Raw genomic sequence first — 21,127 nt, 5'->3', positions numbered from 1 at the left:
TCACGCGCCATCTCCGAATCTCTCGTTCGTCGTTATCGTCGCTACAGTCTGCTGGGGATGAGGTATCTACGAAACACCTAGCCTCCTAGTTTCATATCGCTGTCACACACCGAAGAGCCAAAGGAACTGGTACACTTGCCTAACATCGTGTAGGGCCACCGCGAGCGCGACGTGGCATGGACTCGAGCTGGAACGAACTGAATCCTGCCGAGCTGTCCATAAATCCGTAAGAGTATGCTCGGGTGGAGATCTCATCTCAACAGCACGTTGCAAGGCATCCCAGATGTGCTCAGTAAGGTTCATGTCTGTGGAGTTTGGTGGCCAGCGGAAGAGCTTAAACTAAGAAGAGTGTTCCTGGGGCCACTCTGCAGCAATTCTGGACGTGTGGGGTGTCGCATTGTCCTGCTGGAATTCTCCAAGTCCTTCGGAATGCACAATGGACATGAATGGACGCAGGGATCAGACAGGATGCTTACGTAAGTGTCACCTGTCAGAGTCGTACCTACACTTATCAGGGGTCCCATATCACTCCAACTGCTCATTCCCCACACCATTACAGAGCCTCTACCAACCTGAACAGTCCCCTGCTGACATGCAGGTTCCATGGACTCATGAGGTTGTCTCCATACCCGTATACGTCCATCCGCTCGATACAATTTAAAACGAGACTCGACGGACGAGGCAACATGTTTCCAGCCATCAACAGTCCAACGTCGGTGTTGACGAGCCCAGGTGAGGCGTAAAGCTTTGTGTCGTGCAGTCATCGAGGGTACACGAGTGGGCCTTCGGCTCCGACAGGCCAGATCAATGATGTTTCGTTGAATGGTGCGCACGCTGACACTTGTTGATGGCCCAGCATTGAAATCTACAGCAACTTGCGGAAGGGCTGCACTTTTGTCACGCTGAACGATTCTCTTCAGTCGTCGTTGGTCACGTTCTTGCAGGATCTTTTTCCGGCCGCAACGATTTCGGAGACTTGATGTTTTACCGAATTCATTATATTCACGGTACACTCGTGAAATGGTCGTCCGGGAAAACCACCACTTCATCGCTACCTCGGAGATGCTGTGTCCCATCGCTCTTACGCCGACTATAACACCACGTTCAAAGTCTTGATAATCTGCCATTGTAGCACGAGTAACCGATCTAACAACTGTGCCAGACACTTGTTGTCTTATATACGCGTTGCCGACCGCAACACCGTATTCCGCCTCTTTATATATCTCTGTATTTGAATACGCAAGCCTATACCAGTTTCTTTGGCGATTCAGTGTAGTACTATCATCTATGCGCATGGTTGGCAGGCAAAAGAGAGACTTGTTCTTCTCGGTACTAGTTTAATGTGACTTCCCAGATATTTAATCTTACTTTCTTGGTAGAGCACATTGTCCACTTTGTTCCACTATCGCTCTCCTTCAGTTCTTTCTTGGAGACGTCATTAATTTCACTGTAGATTTGCAAGAGACTGGAACGTTCTTTTTCTCTCTTAGGATCTTGTGATAGCTGCACTGTGCGTTTTAACGCACTTAGTGTTGCACTTCAGGGCGTCGCTGCTTCTGGGAATTGGAAGCGTATAGAAACGACATTTTTTTTTATTAAGCGGTATTATTCATAGGCTCATGTGCTCTTGCATTGATGCTACAATCAATTTGTGCGGAAACTTCTGAGCATTTCGACTGAACCCCTAAACACTGCAGTTATCAACTGGCCTTTCTCGAATTACGTATTAAATTCTGCTTTTTTCGTCAGTAAAAAGGTCAAGGCGTTGTGGTCTCCAAAGATAATACTGCCTTCTACGCTCCAAGATGTTATTGGCAGAGCTGCGTTCTGATAACACAAGATCACATCACTAACGGTATGCACAACTGCTCTCTGGTGGTGTATTGGATGTTTTCCATATTTGTTATCGACTTGTAGATTTAATTCTTCAGTTAATTGCTGCAATTCTACACCACGGTCATCAGTTCTGTTACTGTACTACAAAATCGACTTCCATGACACAAGTATGCTGGCATGAGCTCCCAAACATTATAGTAGCTTTCATTTTGTCAAGCAGAAATTAAGTTCTCGATTCTCCGTCCCCTTACTCCTGTCATAGGATTTGCGCATGTCATTAATGTATTGAGTTTCTTGTATTTCGCGCTTAAGCATCAGTATGTGTGTAGCACATTCCTTACCGGTTTGCAGGTACTGTTTCCATCTAGACAAGCGTTTCTCAACCTTTCAGTATTCGTGACCCAGTTTTTAATTATCATTTTCATCGCCCCTTCCAGTCCCCTTTACCTCATATGACGACTATATATACAGGATGATTCTTATTAATGTTTAAAAAAAACCGAAGTGACGTAGAGGACTCTGAGACGAGTAATATAAGACACACGGGGTCGCAAATGCCGAGAAATACCCTAAAAGTGGATGGCAAATGCTGAATATATGACCTCACTAGATGACGTACATCGCCGCACGTGTAACGTTTGGTTTTAACCGATACTACTCTAGCTGGTAGTGAGCAGTGCTAGAAATCGCTCCGGTAGACTAATCTGCTTTCGTAAATGTATACCGATTCATCGTATCTTGTATTACCGAACTGCAAACTCTACCGTGTCACTTCGGATAATGCAAGATCCAAAGTAGAGTACCCTAATGGGGTGATGTGTAGCACTGACCCCTACGGGCGAGGTTGTGATTGACAAGCCCAACCATCGCATATGCGGCGAGGTACGTCACATGTTCTACATTTGTCATCAACTCCCCATGTGTCTTATACCGAATTACTTGTCTCTGCATCATTTACATCGTTTCAAAGGTTATTACACGTTAGTAAGAATCACCTTGTAAACATACATTGAATTTTGAGTATTTTGAAGCTAAAGCTACAAAGTTACAAATCTTACAGATTGCCGAGGGAAGTAAATTATTTCCCTTTCGAAAAATCGACCTGCTGCGTTGACAAACTCTAAATCGGTGGCACTCTATTGGTCCCTGTCTTACAGATAGCTCCCGAAAATCCTCCTGAAGGTCTATCGATTCTTTTCATAGATTTCATGGCAAGGAGCGAAATGAAAAGACAGTTTAGTGATAAATGGCTCTTCGAGTTCTGGGGAGGCTGTATCGATGAGTTTTCTGCAATGAAAACAAGAGAATTTCGCATACTACTACAATTTTCAACTTCGAACTTTCATGAAACCCAATTTTCTGCGTTGACTGCTTTGAAGACAAAATATCAATCTCAGTTGAACATAGAAAAACAATTCAGTGTTTATTTCTAATACTAAACCCCACATTCGAAAAACTTTGCTCTGCAAACCAAGCTCGAGGATGTCATTAACAATTTAAAAACTTGGTTTCAACTTAGCACTGAAAAATTAATTATTAAATACAGTGTAAATCACTGACATTGACCTATTAATAAGTGCACTACATCAGTGGAAATGTGAATTTTAAATTTTTATTACCTCAGAATGTAATTTGCTTTGCTATTCTTTCAGTAAATTAAGCAATTTTTGAATTCATATTCTTTTTCTTCTCAGGAAGCGCGTGTCCCCCGTTTGGTGTTGTCACGATCCGTTGAAAGGAGGGTGGGGGAGGGAGGGCAGGGGGGGACGAAGGTTGAGAATCGCGGCTCTAGACAAACATGGGATACAACGAGGCTAGGTTTGAGATATGGAAAAGACTTTCTTCAGATGAACTGCTTCTCTGCAATGCGGGCAGGTTTGGTTTCTAGTATGTGGCAGATGTTGACGTTTATGACACGCGGAGAAAAGATTATCTTTGAGTGAGAACGCCCTGTAGCCGACGTATGCTCATTTCACAGACGGCAACAGATCTCTCAATGGACGGACATATGTAACGACATAGCGAAAAACCTCTCTTAATAAGTGCACTACATCAGTGGAATATTTAATTCTCTTTTCTAGATCTCGTTTGTCGATGTCAACTGAACTCTACTCAGATGACTCTAATAGCTGTCCGCCCACGGTAGCGCCGGCACGGTAGCTCAGCGTGTTAGGTCAGAGGGTTAGCTGCCCTCTGTAACTGAGTTAATCGATCAACGATGAACTTAAACGGGTGTCTTACGACTCCCGCCCCGAGCAGATGCAACGAACGAAAGCGAACAAAATGAGATTAAAAAAAAAAAAGGTAGCTGAGTGGTTGCCGGCACGGTAGCTCAGCGTGTTCGGTCAGAGAGCTGGTTGGCCTCTGTAATAAAAAACTGAGTGGAAGGATCAACCAACGAACTGTAACGGATGTCATGTGACGTCCGCAACGACCAAACACAACGATCAACTACGAAAAAAAAAAAAAAAGTGGTCAGCGCGACAGAATGTTAATCCTAAGGGCCCGGGTTCGATTCCCGCAAGGGTCGGAGATTTTCTCTGCTCTGGGACTGGGTGTTGTGTTGTCCTAATCATCATCATTTCATACCCATCGACACGCAAGTCGCTGAAGTGGCATCAAATCGAAAGACTTGCACCCTGCGAATGGTCTACGCAACGGGAGGCCCTGGTCACACGGCATTTATTTTACTCTAATAGTTTTCACACCTCACAAATTCTCTTGCTTAGGAATTGTTCACTTTTTTGTGTCGCCAGCAGTAGTCTTTGTGTTTACATTCAACGTATTATTTACAGTCTTCACACTCCCTTTATTAACATCTTTGTTTTTTTTTAATATTTGGATTTTTATCGTTTCTGGAGCTAATAAATGATGTGTTGTATTTCTTGGTTTTAGCATATTCTATTTATCTGTAGTTTATAATGGCTGCTTACTTGTGGTGACTGCTCTTGTTGCTCCATATGTAATCATATCCTTTTGAGACTTGCCATCCTGAATCATCTGTGTTCTGTTTTTTGAGTCTTCATTCAGTATAGAACATTGTCTAAAACGAAATTTCTTCCATTAGTTTGCCTCTCTGTGATTTGTCAGTTTCCTGTCAGGAAGACGTTTATGAATCTTGTGGTCCCTCGCAGTATTCACCAGTTAGTGCACCCGCCTCCTTAGAAGAGGCTGCTAACGCATAGTTGTTTGGTAGCACTCGATTTAATGGTAATCAGGTCGAATCTCATCGGCGGAAGAAATTTTCATCGCCAGTAGTTGGCCAGAAATGGGAACTGAGCAAGAATACCAGTATAATACTAAGACTCCATGTGCGTTCATCACTGTAACATTCATGTATGTCTTTATTAATAACCAGTTTCAATCTCTGAGTGGACCTTCGTCAGGTTCCAAAAAACTGACATAGTTGAAGTGCCTGGTAACAATCAGTTTCTAGGCATACACCTGGATGATTAAACCTTGCGTTTCAGAAAGCTGTTGACGATCGCCTGTAAAGGTTAACAGATACGCACTGGTCGCAACTCGCGCACCTCACGAATATGCCATTCGGCTCGGAGAAATAAAAAATTCCCAATTAGGGGACTGAACCAAGCCCTATGGTCTTCCCTCCAGATGCTATATGACTTTAGTTTATCATATGGCGAAAGCCGTTGTCATTGTTGGTGATATCTGAAGAGCGGAATGGTTCTTACCGAGGTCTGCGAGAGCGTTGTCGCAAACACATTCAGTTTTCTCGCCAATAATTTTGTACTGAGTGCCTCCAGCCCCTCCACGATGTAGAGGTTGCCATCCTACATCTGTACCCACATATACACTAAAGCGCCAAAGAAACTGGTATAGGCATGCGTGCTCAAATATAGAGATATTTAAGCAGGCAGAGTATGGCGTTGCAGTCGGCAGCGCCTATATAAGACAACAAGTGTCTGGCGCAGTTGTTAGATCGGTTACTGCTGCTGCAATGGCAGGTTATCGAGATTTAAGTGAGTTTGAACGTGGTGTTATAGTCGGCACCCGAGCGATGGGACACAGCACCTCCGAGGTAGTAATGAAATGGGGATATTCCCGTACGACCATTTCACGGGTGTACCATGAAGATCAGGAATTCGGTAAAACATCAAATCTTCGACATCGCTGGGGCTTGAAAAAGATCCTGCAAGAACGGGACCAACGACGACTGAAGAGAATCGTTCAACGAGACAGAAGTGCAACTCTCCCGCAAATGCATTCAGATTTCAATGCTGGGCCATCAACAAGTGTCAGCATGCGAACCATTCAACGAAACATCATCGATCTGGGCTTTCGGAGCCGAAGGCCCACTCATGTACCTTCGATGACAGCACGACACAAAGCTTTACGCCTCGCCTCGCCGTCAACGCCGACGTTGGGCTGTTGATGACTGGAAACATGTTACCTGGTCAGACGAGTCTCGTTTCAAATTGTATCGAGCGGATGGACGTTTACGGGTATGGAGACAACCTCATGAGTCCATGGATGCTGCATGACAGCAGGGGACTGTTCAGGCTGGTAGAGGCTCTGTAATGGTATGGGGCGTGTGCAGTTGGAGTGATATGGGACCCCTGAAATGTGTAGGTACGACTCTGACAGGTGACACTTACGTAAGCATCCTGTCTGATCCCTGCGCCTATTCCAATTCCAGCAGGACAATGCGACACCCCATACGTCCAGAATTGTAACGGAGTTGCTCCAGGAACCCTCTTCTTAGTTTAAACACCTTCGCTGTCCACCAAACTCCACAGGCATGAACATTGTTGAGCACATCTGGGATGCCTTGCAAAGTGCGGTTGAGAAGAGATCTCCACCCCCTCGTACTCTTACGGATTTATGGACAGCTCTGCAGCATTTATGGTATCAGTTCCCTCCAGCACTACTTCAGACATTAATGGAGTCCATGCCACGCTGTGTTGCTGCACTTCTGCGTGCTCGCGGTGGCCCTAGACGATATTAAGCTCGTGTAACAGTTTATTTGGCTCTTCAGTGTATACTCCTCAAGCAAGGTATGCGATACGTCGTACCAACATTTTTTATTCTCTTCTATTCGCGTATTGAAGGAGGGAAAAATGACTGTCTGGATGCCCCTTTACGCGGCCTGATCTCGCTAATTTTATTCTCATGGTCTTTATACCAGATATGTGACGGTGGCAGCATGGTGCTCGCATAGTCTTCATCGAATACAGGTTCTGTAAATGTGATTGCAGTTTTTCTCGGCGTAAAATGTTCAAATGTGTGTGAATTCCTAAGGGACCAAATTGCTGAGGTCATCGTTCCCTAGACTTACACACTACTTAAACTAACTTATGCTAATGACAACACACAGACACCCATGCTCGAGGGAGGACTCGAACCTCCGGCGGGAGAATTCTCGGCGTATTTCAATGATGAACTCTTCTCGGGCGATCAGCTTACTTGTTCCGACGTCTTGTCGCAACGTTTCTTTTAGTTTTGCACCTATCATTTTCGCTTGTAGATGATGGGTATAAAACTCATCGAAACGTTGCGGCAAGACGTCGGCACCAGTCGGCTGATCACCTGAGAAGATTTCTTCATATATTCTGTAGATTTACTCAACATGGTTCTGCGAGAAGTATGTCGTCTTTATTCCAGGAATTCCCAATGAAGTTCCCGAGTATTTCTGTCCCGTTTTCGTATGGGCTATACCGACGTGTTAACGATACGAGCAGCGCGTTTTTGAATTCATCCGATGTCTATTGCCATGCCTGCTTCATAAAGAATGCAAATACAAAAACAGTTCTTTGCGATTTCCTTTACTGATACACTGTATTTTCTAGAACCCTTCCAATAAACCTAAGTCTTCCATTCGCCACCCCAGCACTGAGTTTAAGTGACTGCCCCATTTTATAGTTCTTCTAAGCATTACCCAATACTTGTACACTACTCCGCAAAACTTAAGGACGAGATACATAAAGTAACGTAGCGCGTTGCCAGTGGAGCACGTACAGTTGGATGTCTCATGTCGTGAAGTCAGCCAAACGGGTCTGGCTCCGCAAGACGAGGCAGTCGAAGGAACCGGGAAAGACAGTGTGTGTGAGTCAGCGAGCAGTTACGATGCATTGCGGCGGTGTTCTTCATTACAACATTGCACGGAGACAACATTTGGAGACTTCACACGCGGAAGAATCGTCGATAAACTGGAAATAGGATGACGTGTGACGAGTGTAGGCCAGGCGTTTTGTATTAGTTACAGCATTGTTTCAAGTGCAAGGGTAGCGCACCGAACTAAAGGCGCTGCTGACCGAAGGAGAGGAAATGGTCGATCGGGGTCAACTGCGGCAGCACACGGGACGCGCCATTGTGCGGCAGGCAGGAAGTGATCCAGGTCAAACAGCGAGTGCAAGTGCCACCGCATTTAACACTGCTGCAAGGCATGCAGTCTCACGCTCCACAGCGTCAAAAATGGCTCTGAGCACTATGGGACTTAACATCTGAGGCCATCGCTCCCCTAGAACTTTTAACTACTTAAACCTAACTAACCTAAGGACATCACACACATCCATGCCCGAGGCAGGATTCGAACCTGCGATCGTAGCAGTCGCGCCGTTCCGGACTGAAGCGCCTAGAACCGCCCGGCCACCGCGGCCGGCTCCCCAGCGTCATGGAGACACCCTGGAGGCAGTCTCTGCCCGACGACCGGTACATTATGTTCGTTGAGAGACGCACAATGGTGGCTCCACGTTCCACGTGCTGTGGACCGTGGAGGAATCGGGTCGGGTTCCCTTCTCGGATCAGACGAGAGTCAGTATGAGTAGTGATCCTGAACGTACCCCCAAATGGCGAGGGGTGAAAAAACGTAAAGCACCCAGAAACATTGGCGAACATGACCGTTTTGGAACTCTAGGCTTTAGGGTGTGGTGAGGCATAGTACTGCCTCCAAATCTTTGAACACAGTCCATTCACTGGTCAACGTCATTGTGATACGATACTCCTCCCGCATGTGCCCTGACTTCATTCTTATGTATGATAATGCGCGACCGTGTCGAACAGAGGCTGTGGAAGAGCTCTTGCAACGAGAGGATATTCGGCGAATGGATTGACCTATCTGTCCGCTCCCCCGGCTTACATCCCGTCGAGCACGTGTGGGATACGATGGGGAGATATTGCAGCATGTCGAAATGCACCAACGAACAACCAGCAATTGTCAACAGTGTTGGTGGAGGAATGAAACGCCCTGCCACTTGAACTCCTTGCCGACCTTGTGGCGAGCATGAGAGCGCGTTGCAAATCATGCACTACCAGCCGTGGTGAACACACGCCCTATTAAGAACCGTGACCCGTCTTATGTAATGCCGAGGAGGGTATTATGAATCGCACTGACTTCGGTATAATTATTGCCTTTGAACAGAAGTGTGGTCTCTGTTTGTCTCATTGCGTATTTCTTTTTTATCTCCCCAGCTATGCTGTAGCAGTTATTTCTGTGTGTGTTCCAAGTTTCATAGAGCAATATTACCTGGCAGTCATACACCGTGCGAAATTTACTTTCGTCCTTAAGTTTTCCCCACCGGTGTATGGCTGCGAAGTGCTCAAGATCTTCACCACTAATATTGTAATCGAGTTCTTCCCCTTTCAATGAAGATCACCTTACATTTATCTATTTTTAAAGAGAGCTGCCATTTATTACACCAAGTGCAAAGTTCGTCCAAGTCTTTCTGCATTTCCTTACGATCGTCCAACGACGATACTTCTTGTAGACGATAGTATCATCCGCTGACAATTTCATAGTGCTGCTGATCCCATCTGATAAACTGTTTATGTCTACTGAGAACATTAGAGGTACCGTACTATTACTCTTCCGTGGATGATATTCGAAGCTACTTTCGTTTCTGTGAAACATGACCTCTCCAGTCTAACATAGTTGATTCCGTTAGTCAAACATTCATCGGGCCAGTCACATTTTTGCAGAGCTACTCCGTACGATCGTATCTTAGTTAATAGTCGGCAATGTGCCAGCAGTACAGTCCTGAACACCTTTCTGAAATCTAGGATGACGCAATAATCTGATACACCTGCATGACTAAAGTAAGCTGTACTTCACAGGAGTGGTTTTTCCCTTAATCTTTGAAAGAAACTAGTTTTTCTGCAGTTATCCATCTGCTCCGACAGTGCGATGAGACCCCGTGTAGACATCAAGCAGCTGTTGGCGACGATGGCTGGGTTTTGTACGTCACCTGTCAATAAAATAAAATAATTAGCCTTTTCTGGTAGAGCTGTAGATGAAAGTTTTACCATCTCGCTAGTGGTTGTTCCAGATAGCTGTTCGAAAACACACAAACTCCTGATGTGTTCCGTCTTAACACAGAATGCTGTTAACGGAACTAAACAAATCCCAATATGATAATCGTTCATTGCTGTAATAATCGTGATACGTGTTCGAATTTCCTCACTAGAGATGCAGGTTCGTCTGTACAATGAAAGAAGAATTTTAAACAAGTTAACAAAATTCGCCAGTTGCGAATCGGAAGCCACATCATTCCTTTACGTATTCTCCATAATTGATCTGAAAAATTGTCTGAAACTGACAAGTGAATACATCAGAATTTAAGAGAGAATGGCTGGCTCTGAGCACTATGCGACTTAACTTCTGAGGTCATCAGTCGCCTAGAACTTAGAACTAATTAAACCTAAGGACATCACACACATCCATGCCCGAGGCAGGATTCGAACCTGCGACCGTAGCGGTCGCTCGGTTCCAGACTGTAGCGCCTAGAACCGCACGGCCACTCCGGCCGGCCTAAGAGAGAATGACTGGATCGGCAAAGTAATGAGTACAGTAAAATCTGTCTTCAAATATGATTATTAATAACTAAGTCACAGCAGTACAACAAAGAGATGCCTACACATGGCAGATCAGATGCAGAAGAGAAGGAAGGATACCAAGCACTCGTCTTGCTGCCTCCGAAAACATATGGAGGCTGAGCCTTATTTTATTTATTAAGTTACGAATTAAATCTCTGAAATTCATGTTATAAACATTTTAAATTCTAACATAAAAGTCTTTTTAAAGGAGGTCTCACAGTTTCTTGCGTCCATCTTTACAGCACAAGAAAGCGCCATGAAATTCACGTTTAAAGCGTCGAATCTATGGACTCGCTATTCTCAGAACCTCGCCCGTCACGAAGTGGGACTACCGCAATCTTCTGCACTTTCTGGTACAAGCTCCCTCAGCCAATTTAAATCAGAGACAACTCGCAAGCGATGCTAACACAAATTCAACTCTGGGGCCGTGTTACCAAAGTTTCAGTGATAACAGGAATTTCATTAAATTTTTTTGTGCCTCAGAACACTTTCTGCTAGCTGGTATTTTGGTAGAAATCAAAGGCATTATGACAGCGTAAACATGATTGTGGACCACCTGCATGCCTTCCTTCATGCTTGATGTCTTCCCCGATTGTGACAGCATCTTCCAACAGGATGACTGTCCGAATCACAAGGTCAGAATTGAGCCACAGTGGTTTGGGGAACATTATACGTAGTGAACTCAATTCGATGTCTTCGCCACTAAATTCACCTGATTTGAACCTGGTGGAACACATCTGGGACGCTATTGGGCATCAGTTTCGCACCCACGAACCACTGGGCCATAGAATAGGCGAATTACGCGACCTGCGCGTAGACACCTCACGCCACATACCTCGGGAAACAGCCGGCCTCCGTGGCCGAGCGGTTCTAGGCGCTTCAGTCGGGAAACGCGCTGCTGCTACGGTCGCAGGTTCGAATCCTGCCTCGGGCATGGATGTGTGTGATGTCCTTAGGTTAGTTAGGTTTAAGTAGTTCTAAGTCTAGGAGACTGTTGACCTCAGATGTTAAGTCCCATAGTGCTTGGAGCCATTTCAACCTCCGGAAACGTATCGATGACTTGTCGAATCCATGGCACGCAGAATCGCCGCTGTACTCCGTTCCACGTTGCACCAACACGCTGTTAAGCAGATGGTCACAACGTTTTGGCTCAGTGTATCATAAGCTGGTGCCCGATAGTGTTCAAAATGTGTTCTACCGAGTTCAGATCATGCCAATTTGGTGGCGAAAACATGGAAGTGAATTCACTGTCATGCTCTTCAAACTACTCTGGGACTTGTGGCTCGGACATTTATCCCGCTGGTAGATGCTATCGCAAGCGAGGCAGACATCAGGCGTGGAAGGATGTAGGTGGCCCGCAACCACATTTACGTTGTCCACAGCTGTCATGGTGCCTTCGATTACTACCACAAGAACCATGGAAGCCCAGATGAATGCCCCCTTAGCGTAGTGCCGCCGTCACCGTCTTGCGTGCGAGGTGCGATGCACGCTTTGAGCAGCAGTTCGCCCGGATAATAACATATCCAGACACATAACCTCTTGTAACAAGAAACGCGATTCATTCGGCCAAGTGACACATTTCTTCTTTCAGAAGAAAGGACAGGCACCACTTTGATGGCACAGCCACTAAGAATCAAGATGCAGAGGAATTAAAGATGTTAGTTGCCAGTAGGCATTGACTTACATCATCGGGGTAAGTTGCAAATTTGTGCCGGAAAGGGGTTTGAACCCGGGCCTCTGGACACAGTGGTCACTGCAGCCGCATGGACTACCCTACCACGTCTCCCATCAGACCATACCACACGCTAATGACGTAGTGCACTACATCAGTAGTTTGTGGTGTACATTGAGAATTTGGGTCTGACGGGAGGCGTAGTGGGGAAAAGCGTACGGTTGTGGTGACCACTGTGTCCAGATGCCGTAGAGGTCAGTGCATCTGTCTAGTAAGCAGGAGATCCGGGTTCGGATCCCAGTCCATCACAAATTTTTAACTTGTCCCATACATATAAATCAATACCCGCGGCATCTAATGTCTTTAATTCCTTTGTATCTTGAATCAGCTCTCTGCCAAAGTTCCTTATGTCCGTGAATTGTCCCGATTGCAATCCTCATCGTCGCTGTAATGATTCCTCAATGATCCTTACAGTGTTACGTTTCCGCAGCGCCACCGGGCGCTATATAATCTGTCCCTGGGCAATGGTCATAATGTTCTGCATCATCAGAGGACTGATAACGGGACATGTGGAGAAAAATGATATTCTGTAAATTGAAGGTGGAGCGGAGGATTTTTTTTCCTTTATTGAGTTTCAATTCCTCCGATGGGGACGGGCTGGCAGCAGCTTAGTATGCCACTCTTCAGCCTACAAAATTTCTGAAACATAAGAAGATGATAGTAAACAATAAAAGCAGGCGATAAAAACGGTGGCTTGAATGTAAAATGGTGGAAAATCGTGGAAGTTAAAACATAAAACAAAGGGTTGGCGATGCTAATAAAATACAGAGGAAGCAGACCGGTAAAATAGTAGACAGACAATTAAAAAAACACGGCGACAGTCTGGTTTCTGTTCGCAAGAGATATAAAAATCACACCCAGCGACAGTATGATTTCCGTTCGCAACACTTCAGAAAAGAACACAACACTTAACACTCACTTGAAACACTGCACTAAAAAGTTGGCACGAAGATGACACACCACAGCCAAGGGCAGATGGGAGGGACCTGGACAGATGAGGGGGAAAAAGGGGGGGAGGAGAGGAAAAACGAAGTGGGGAGGGGGGACCGACAGAGGACTCATAAAGGGGGGGGGGGGCGGGCAGCCGCGAAAGGGAGTGGGGAAAGGCAGAGGAGGGGAATGCAAAAGGACTCAGGGGAGAGGAGGGAGGCAGAGAGAGGGTAGGTGGGGAAAAAACAGGATGGAAGGGGAGCAGAGGGAGCCCAGGAAAAGGACAGAGGAAGGGACGGGGTGAGGATCAGAGTTGATAGGAGGGATAAATGGAGGGAGAGAGGGCATCATCCAGGAGGGGGAGTCGATGGAAGCCACCTTGGGAAAGGGGATGAAGGGTGTAGATGTGGAGGGTAGGGGGGACACAACAGTGAAGGTGCAGCAGAGGGTGGGGGTTGGAGAGGAGAGGAGCAACCAGGGGATGAGGGGAGCAGAGGGAGCCCAGGAAAAGGACAGAGGAAGGGACGGGGTGAGGATCAGAGTTGATAGGAGGGATAAATGGAGGGAGAGAGGGCATCATCCAGGAGGGGGAGTCGATGGAAGCCACCTTGGGAAAGGGGATGAAGGGTGTAGATGTGGAGGGTAGGGGGGACACAACAGTGAAGGTGCAGCAGAGGGTGGGGGTTGGAGAGGAGAGGAGCAACCAGGGGATGAGGGGGATCAAGGTAGCGGGACATGTAGAGGATGTGGATATGTTTGAGGAATAGGAGAAGATGGGGGAAAGGAATCAGGTTGTAGAGGATCCACGTGGGGGACGGAAGGTGTATACGGAAGGCGAGGCAGAGTGCATGGTGCACGACATCTGGAGAGACTTACAGAATTTGGAGGAGGGAGGGGGCCGACATCCAGGTGGGACTGGCATAACAGAGGATGGGACAGATTATGGATTTGTAGGTGTGGAGGATGGTAGAGGGGTTCAACCCCCATATCCAGCCAGAGAGGAGCAGAGGAGAAAGCAAAGGAAAAGAAAGGGACTATTGATGTCACCTGCATTGGGACTTTGTGTGGAGTAAAAACGTGTGGTGAACTGGGATTCGAATCCAGGATCTCCTGCTTACTCGGCAGTTGCGTTGACCTCTATGGCACCCTGTCCAACCCACACTCCCACCTACCGCCACATATCCGCAATCCCTGTCCATGTCCTCCATGCTGACGTTTTGCATCACTGATACGCTATTCAACATGCTCTTAGACTAAAGCGAAATCAATTATCATGAATGTAATTGCTTCATTTGCTGTGGAACAAGTAATCGATGATTTTAAAGAAGCACAGTGTATTTAAGATATTGTCTACTCATCCATCCACGTGTAAGAATCTGTATGTTTATTGGCGTTATTCGGGAAGGTCTACATTGCATGAGATTCTGTTACCATAAGAATTCTTACTAATGACTGGCTACGTCGTCTGAGACCTGGCATCTGTTATGGCTTTTGCATAGAATCTTCTGCTTCCTGTTTCGGCTCTTTCTCTCCACATTAACAGATTCCCCGAGGGGGGTGGACGCAATTGTGCATCTGCACTAAAGATGGTGGAGTCATTGCCCAGGGAGGCGAATCAGTCATATGAATGCGTGATGTATTCTTTCGGACATGTCCCAAAGAACATACACCGCCGATTCATATAAAAATGATATTAGCTATAACTAGAGATTTGTAGTGGCATTTTGTATTAAATCGAGGGTTCCCATCCGTCCTACGTTTTCCGCTAAAGTCCCTTGTTACTCAAATTGTCCTTGTGTCCCCAAATATCCTTCAGGATGCATAAAATATCGCAGATTTTCTTCTTATGCAGCGTGCCTTTGTTTTTTTCCGTAATTTTTAAACGTATCTTCTGAAATTACAGGATGCGATCCTCCAGAACACTTGATAAATTTTCGTTATTTCAAATATTGCATGAATCTGAAGAATGTTGGGATTGTGCTTCGTTTTATGTAAAATTTAAGTAATGTCAAGCCTCAAGTTCTGTAAATAACTCGGATTTTATCAGAAACTCGTAGGATTCGAGATACTGTCAAAAATGTGCAGCGTTCGGACTTTGGCGTGCATTAAGTCCTATGCTACAGCTAATATATAGTTGGTTCCATTACTCCCCTCTGTGATCTATAGACATCGAAAAAACTTGCAAGACATGTAGCTACATTTGCATATCACATTGTGATGCACAATAGATGTATAATTTGATGTGTTGCATCACTGACACGCTACTCACCCTGCTCTCAGACTAAAACGAAATCAGTTGTCGCGAATGTAATTGCATCATTTGCTGTGGAACTACTAATAGATGATCTTATTGACGCACAGTGTATTTAAGATATTATCTAGTCTTCCATCCAAGTGTAAGAATCTATTTAAGAAATCCGCATTTTTCGTAGAGTGGTTCGGGATGGTCTACGTTGTATGGGAATCAGTTACCATAAGAATTCCGGCTGACTGGCTACGTCGACTAAGACCTGGTATCTTAGTCATGGTTTTCACACAGAATCTTTGGCTTCGTGTCTCGGTTCTTTCTCTCCACGTTATCGGTAACTGATTCGTCCCTGTTGTTGTTGTGGTCCTCAGTCCTGAGACTGGTTTGATGCAGCTCTCCATGCTACTCTATCCTGTGCAAGCTTCTTCATCTCCCAGTACCTACTGCAGCCTACATCCCTCTGAATCTGCTTAGTGTATTCATCTCTTGGTCTCCGTCTACGATTTTTACCCTCCACGCTGCCCTCCAATACTAAATTGGTGATCCCTTGATGCCTCAGAACATGTCCTACCAACCGATCCCTTCTTCTACCCAAGTTGAGCCACAAACTCCCCTTCTCCTCAATCCTATTCAGTACCTCCTCATTAGTTATGTGATCTACCCATCTAATCTTCAGCATTCTTCTGTAGCACCACATTTCGAAAGCTTCTATTCTCTTCTTGTCCAAACTAGTTTCACTTCCATACATGACTACACTCCATACACATACTTTCAGAAACGCCTTCCTGACACTTAAATCAGTACTCGATGTTAACAAATTTCTCTTATTCAGGTACGCTTTCCTTGCCATTGCCAGTCTACATTTTATATCCTCTCTTCTTCGACCATCATCAGTTATTTTGCTCCCCGAATAGCAAAAGTCCTTTACTACTTGAAGTGTCTCATTTCCTAATCTAATTCCCTCAGCATCACCAGACTTAATTCGAATACATTCCATTATCCTCGTTTTGCTTTTGGTGATGTTCATCTTATACCCTCCTTTCAAGACACTGTTCATTCCCTTCAACTGCTCTTCCAAGTCCTTTGCTGTAACCTCAAAGTTTTTATTTCTTCTCCATGGATTTTATTACCTACTCCGAATTTTTCTTTTGTTTCCTTCACTGCTTGCTCAATATACAGATTGAATAACATCGGGGAGAGGCTACAACCCTGTCTCACTCCCTCCCCAACCACTGCATCCCTTTCGTGTTTCTCGACTCTTATAACTGCCATCTGGTTTCTGTACAAATTGTAAATAGCCTTTCGCTCCCTGTATTTTATCCCTGCCACCTTCAGAATTTGAAAGAGAGTATTCCAATCAACATTGTCAAAAGCTTTCTCTAAGTCTACAAATGCTAGAAACGTAGGTTTGCCTTTCCTTAATCTAGCTTCTAAGATAAGTCGTAGGGTCAGTATTGCCTCACGCGTTCCCATATTTCTACGGAATCCAAATTGATCTTCCCCAAGGTCGGCTTCTGCCAGTTTTTCCATTCGTCTGTAAAGAATTCGCGTTAGTATTTTGCAGCCGTGACTTATTAAACTGATAGTTCGGTAATTTTCACATCTGTCAGCACCTGCTTTCTTTGGGATTTGAATTATTGTATTCTTCTTGAAGTCTGAGGGTATTTCGCCTGTCTCATACATTTTGCTCACCAGATGGTAGAGTTTTGTTAGGACTGGCACTCCCAAAGCTGTCAGCAGTCCTAATGGAATGTTGTCTACTCCCGGGGCCTTGTTTCGACTTAGGTCTTTCAGTGCTGTATCAAACTCTTCACGCAGTATCATATCTCCCATTTCATCTTCATCCACATCCTCTTCCATTTCTATAACATTGCCCTCAAGTACATCGCCCTTGTATAGACCCTCTATATACTCCTTCCACCTTTCTGCTTTCCCTTCTTTGCTTAGAACTGGGTTTCCATACGAGCTCTTCATATGCATACAAGTGGTTCTCTTTTCTCCAAAGGTCTTTTTAATTTTCCTGTAGGCAGTATCTATCTTACCCGTAGTGAGATAAGCCTCTACATCCTTACATTTGTCCTCTAGCCATCCCTGCTTTGCCATTTTGCACTTCCTGTCGATCTCATTTTTGAGACGTTTGTACTCCTTTTTGCCTGCTGCATTTTTATATGTTCTCCTTTCGTCAATTAAATTCAATATTTCTTCTGTCACCCAACGATTTCTACTAGCCCTCGTCTTTTTACCTACTTGATCCTCTGCTGCTTTCACTACTTCATCCCTCAAAGCTACCCATTCTTCTTCTAGTGTATCTCTTTCACCCGTTCTTGACAATCGTTCCCTAATGCTCTCTCTGAAACTCTGTACAACTTCTGGTTCTTTCAGTTTATGCAGGTCCTGTCTGCTTAAATTTCTAGCTTTTTGCAGTTTCTTCAGTTTTAATCTACAGTTCATAACCAATAGATTGTGCTCAGAGTCCACATTTGCCTCTGGAAATGTCTTACAATTTAAAACCTGGTTCCTAAATCTCTGTCTTATCATTATATAATCTATCTGAAACCTGTCAGTATCTCCAGGCTTCTTCCATGTATACAACCTTCTTTTATGATTCTTGAACCAAGTGTTAGCTATGATTAAGTTGTGCTCTGTGCATGATTAAGTTGTGCTCTGTGCAAAATTCCACCAGGCGGCTTCCTTTTTCATTTCTTATCCCCAATCCATATTCACCTACTATGTTTCCTTCTCTCCCTTTTCCTACTACCGAATTCCAGTCACCCATGACTATTAAATTTTCGTCTCCCTTCACTATCTGAATAATTTCTTTTATTTCATCATACATTTCTTCAATTTCTTCGTCATCTGCAGAGCTAGTTGGCATATAGACTTGTACCACTGTCGTAGGCGTGGGCTTCGTGTCTATCTTAGCCACAACAATGCGTTCGCTGTGCTGTTTGTAGTAGCTTACCCGCATTCCTATTGTTTTATTCATTATTAAACCTACTCCTGCATTACCCCTATTTGATTTTGTATTCATAACCCTGTATTCACCTGACCAAAGGTCTTGTTCCTCCTGCCACCGAACTTCACTAATTCCCATTATTTCCAACTTTAACCTATCCATTTCCCTTTTTAAATTTTCTAACCTACCTGCCCGAGTAAGGGATCTGACATTCCACGCTCCGATCTGTAGAACGCCAGTTTTCTATCTCCTGATAACGACATCCTCCTGAGAAGTCCCCGTCCGGAGATCCGAATGGGGGACTATTTAACCTCCGGAATATTTTACCCAAGAGGACGCCATCATCATTTTTCCATACAGTGATTTGTCCCTATTGAGCACAAATTATACTCACCACTGCGTCGGCTTATGTCGCTTCACCCGTTCGACATCGATATTAATGGTCCAGCAGATTCGAATTTTGCTCCGTTCTGATTAGATATTTTCTTACGAGAGAACGCAGATTATGCAGATTTGCTAAAAACTGTAAACAGTTCACGCATAAAGCGATGTTAATAATGAGTGCCTTGCTGATAATGAATAGAATTACCCATGGGAAGAGAAATTCCTTTCGGAGTCTATAGAAATCTGAATCAATATAATGTTTATCACGCTGTGCATGAAAGGAAATCATCACGTTTGTAATCGGTAGAACTTTTTTACTGGATGCAGCAGTAAAGAGAAAAGGGGGAAAGTTACGATGATAATTACTCATCAAGCTAGCAGTGACAATAAGCTTGTGGAAAATGCAGGTTTTATTCAGTCAATTTAAGTAGCACAAAAATGCTTCTTACAGCAATCTGAAGTTCGAAAAATGACTTTCAAATCTCATTTAAGCTATCCTGATTTAATTTTGCCGCTGTGACAACAAAAATTTTTGGAGAGCACTACAGCAGTTGCTTAAACAAGACGCTACCACGTTTATCTACTGACGCTACCGACGAGTATAGCACACACACACACACGCACACACGCATGGGCGCGTTCACGCACACGTCGGTTTCAATACGATGAGAAATAGAATGCGTGAGATACGCGTTAAAAATCATTGTATGAAGGTCTACAGCCAAGCATTCGCTCGTTCTCTGAACTACACTGCGTAACTGCTGCATTACAATAATTAAATTATCACTATAAATTTATCGTACTTTATAATGTGTACTTGTGGCTATGATGATTCAGTGCTTTACTTCCTATCTCAATAATTGCTCATACAAAACAGTGATTAAAATTTCGATGTTTTGCCCATAGTTTGAAGCTTTGTTAGGTTCGATGATTCGTTGCAAACAGGTGTATTGTGTTATGAGTTGGTTGCGTTTTCCGATGTGTATTTGCTGCGATGTGTTGACACAATGCGATTGAACAACATAATGCACTTCGCGATTCCTGCGTTCTTTTTTCTACCTTGTACGGACACCTGTTTTAGCTGTGAGGTAGATAACAGAGATAAAAGAGTATACTGATAAGCGATAGACGATAAATCGGTAATCTGCTAAACGTTGGAATAGCAGTGGAGTTCATTCAATGTAGTCTGCGCGTGTAAGAAAGAAGTTCGTGATGTGGGCGTATTACGAGACGGAACCCGGCATTCTACCTCCGGAATTGAACAGGAGGTAAGATACCTCTTGTCAAGAACTAGTATTGACTTCGGACGCGGGAGGCTTTGCATTTCAGGTACATAGTATGAAGTGCTCCGTAACAGACTTCCCGTTCATGCCATTATAGTCATTTTTGTTTTGTTTTAGCATTGTATAACAGATTCAAGGGTTTGTTCCCTAGCCTCGATAAGATGTCACTGCAGGCGACTTCTCGTGGAACATGTGGACATTCAAAAATATTTTTATCTGTTAAATAAAATTTGAGCTTATGTCAGCCTACCGTCCGGTCGCATTCTTTGAAACACCGTTAAGAGCGTGGGATAACACTTGCTCTGTACGGACTTGAAAATACAACCCATTACATGCTGTTTGTTATGTTAATATAAACATTCGATTTTTGAAACTACAGTTTCCTGCATCCATGCAGAAAAAAGCGCTACGCACACCTTCGCTTGATACTACGTAAGACGCTTCTGTGGAAGATAGGTCACACTTTAAAGTGTCGGACAACTTTAGTCAACAAAAATATTGAATTTGCGAATGTCTTAATTTCTATTACAATTATAAATGTAGACGCACATTTTTGAATGCCATATTGTGCCGTAAACTGTAGTAAAATACTTTCATGCTAAGATGTCTATACACACAGTGTGTTGTTTAGGACTACGTCACTGGGAGTGACTGCCATCTTGTGTATGTGGTTAGTGGTTAGACCAGCTGAGACCGGAGGAATGATCTGTGAAAAGTTGCCTTGAAGTGTGGTTACTAGTACAACTATACATACATTGTTAACAGTAAGTGTTGCCGTTACAAGTGGAAGTTAGGAAAAGACGTATGTTTTTATTATGAAGTAATGAGCGATAAGCTGTCATTGCAGGCGACTTCTTGTAAAGATATGCCTGTTTAAGAATGTTTTTATCGGTTAAATAAAAACCGAGCTTATGTCAGCCTACCGTCCT

General features: G+C 44.4%; 1 protein-coding gene across 4 annotated transcripts in view; it reads left to right on the top strand.

Annotated features, from left to right (window-relative positions):
• Positions 1-20,847: 20,847 nt before the first annotated feature.
• LOC124603490 (AP-1 complex subunit gamma-1) overlaps positions 20,848-21,127 on the top strand; it is a 184,668-nt gene continuing 184,388 nt past the window's right edge. For 2 of the 4 annotated variants that reach the window (XM_047136400.1, XM_047136399.1), the window contains exon 1: positions 20,848-20,962. The gene's annotated coding sequence lies outside the window, so the exon portion shown is untranslated. The remainder of the gene's footprint in view (positions 20,963-21,127) is intronic. The other 2 variants (XM_047136402.1, XM_047136401.1) reach the window with 2 other exon arrangements.

The sequence above is a fragment of the Schistocerca americana genome, chromosome 1 (genome assembly GCF_021461395.2).
Source record: "Schistocerca americana isolate TAMUIC-IGC-003095 chromosome 1, iqSchAmer2.1, whole genome shotgun sequence".
NCBI classification, from domain to species: Eukaryota; Metazoa; Arthropoda; class Insecta; order Orthoptera; family Acrididae; genus Schistocerca; species Schistocerca americana.
This window is presented reverse-complemented; position numbering and strand designations above follow the sequence as displayed.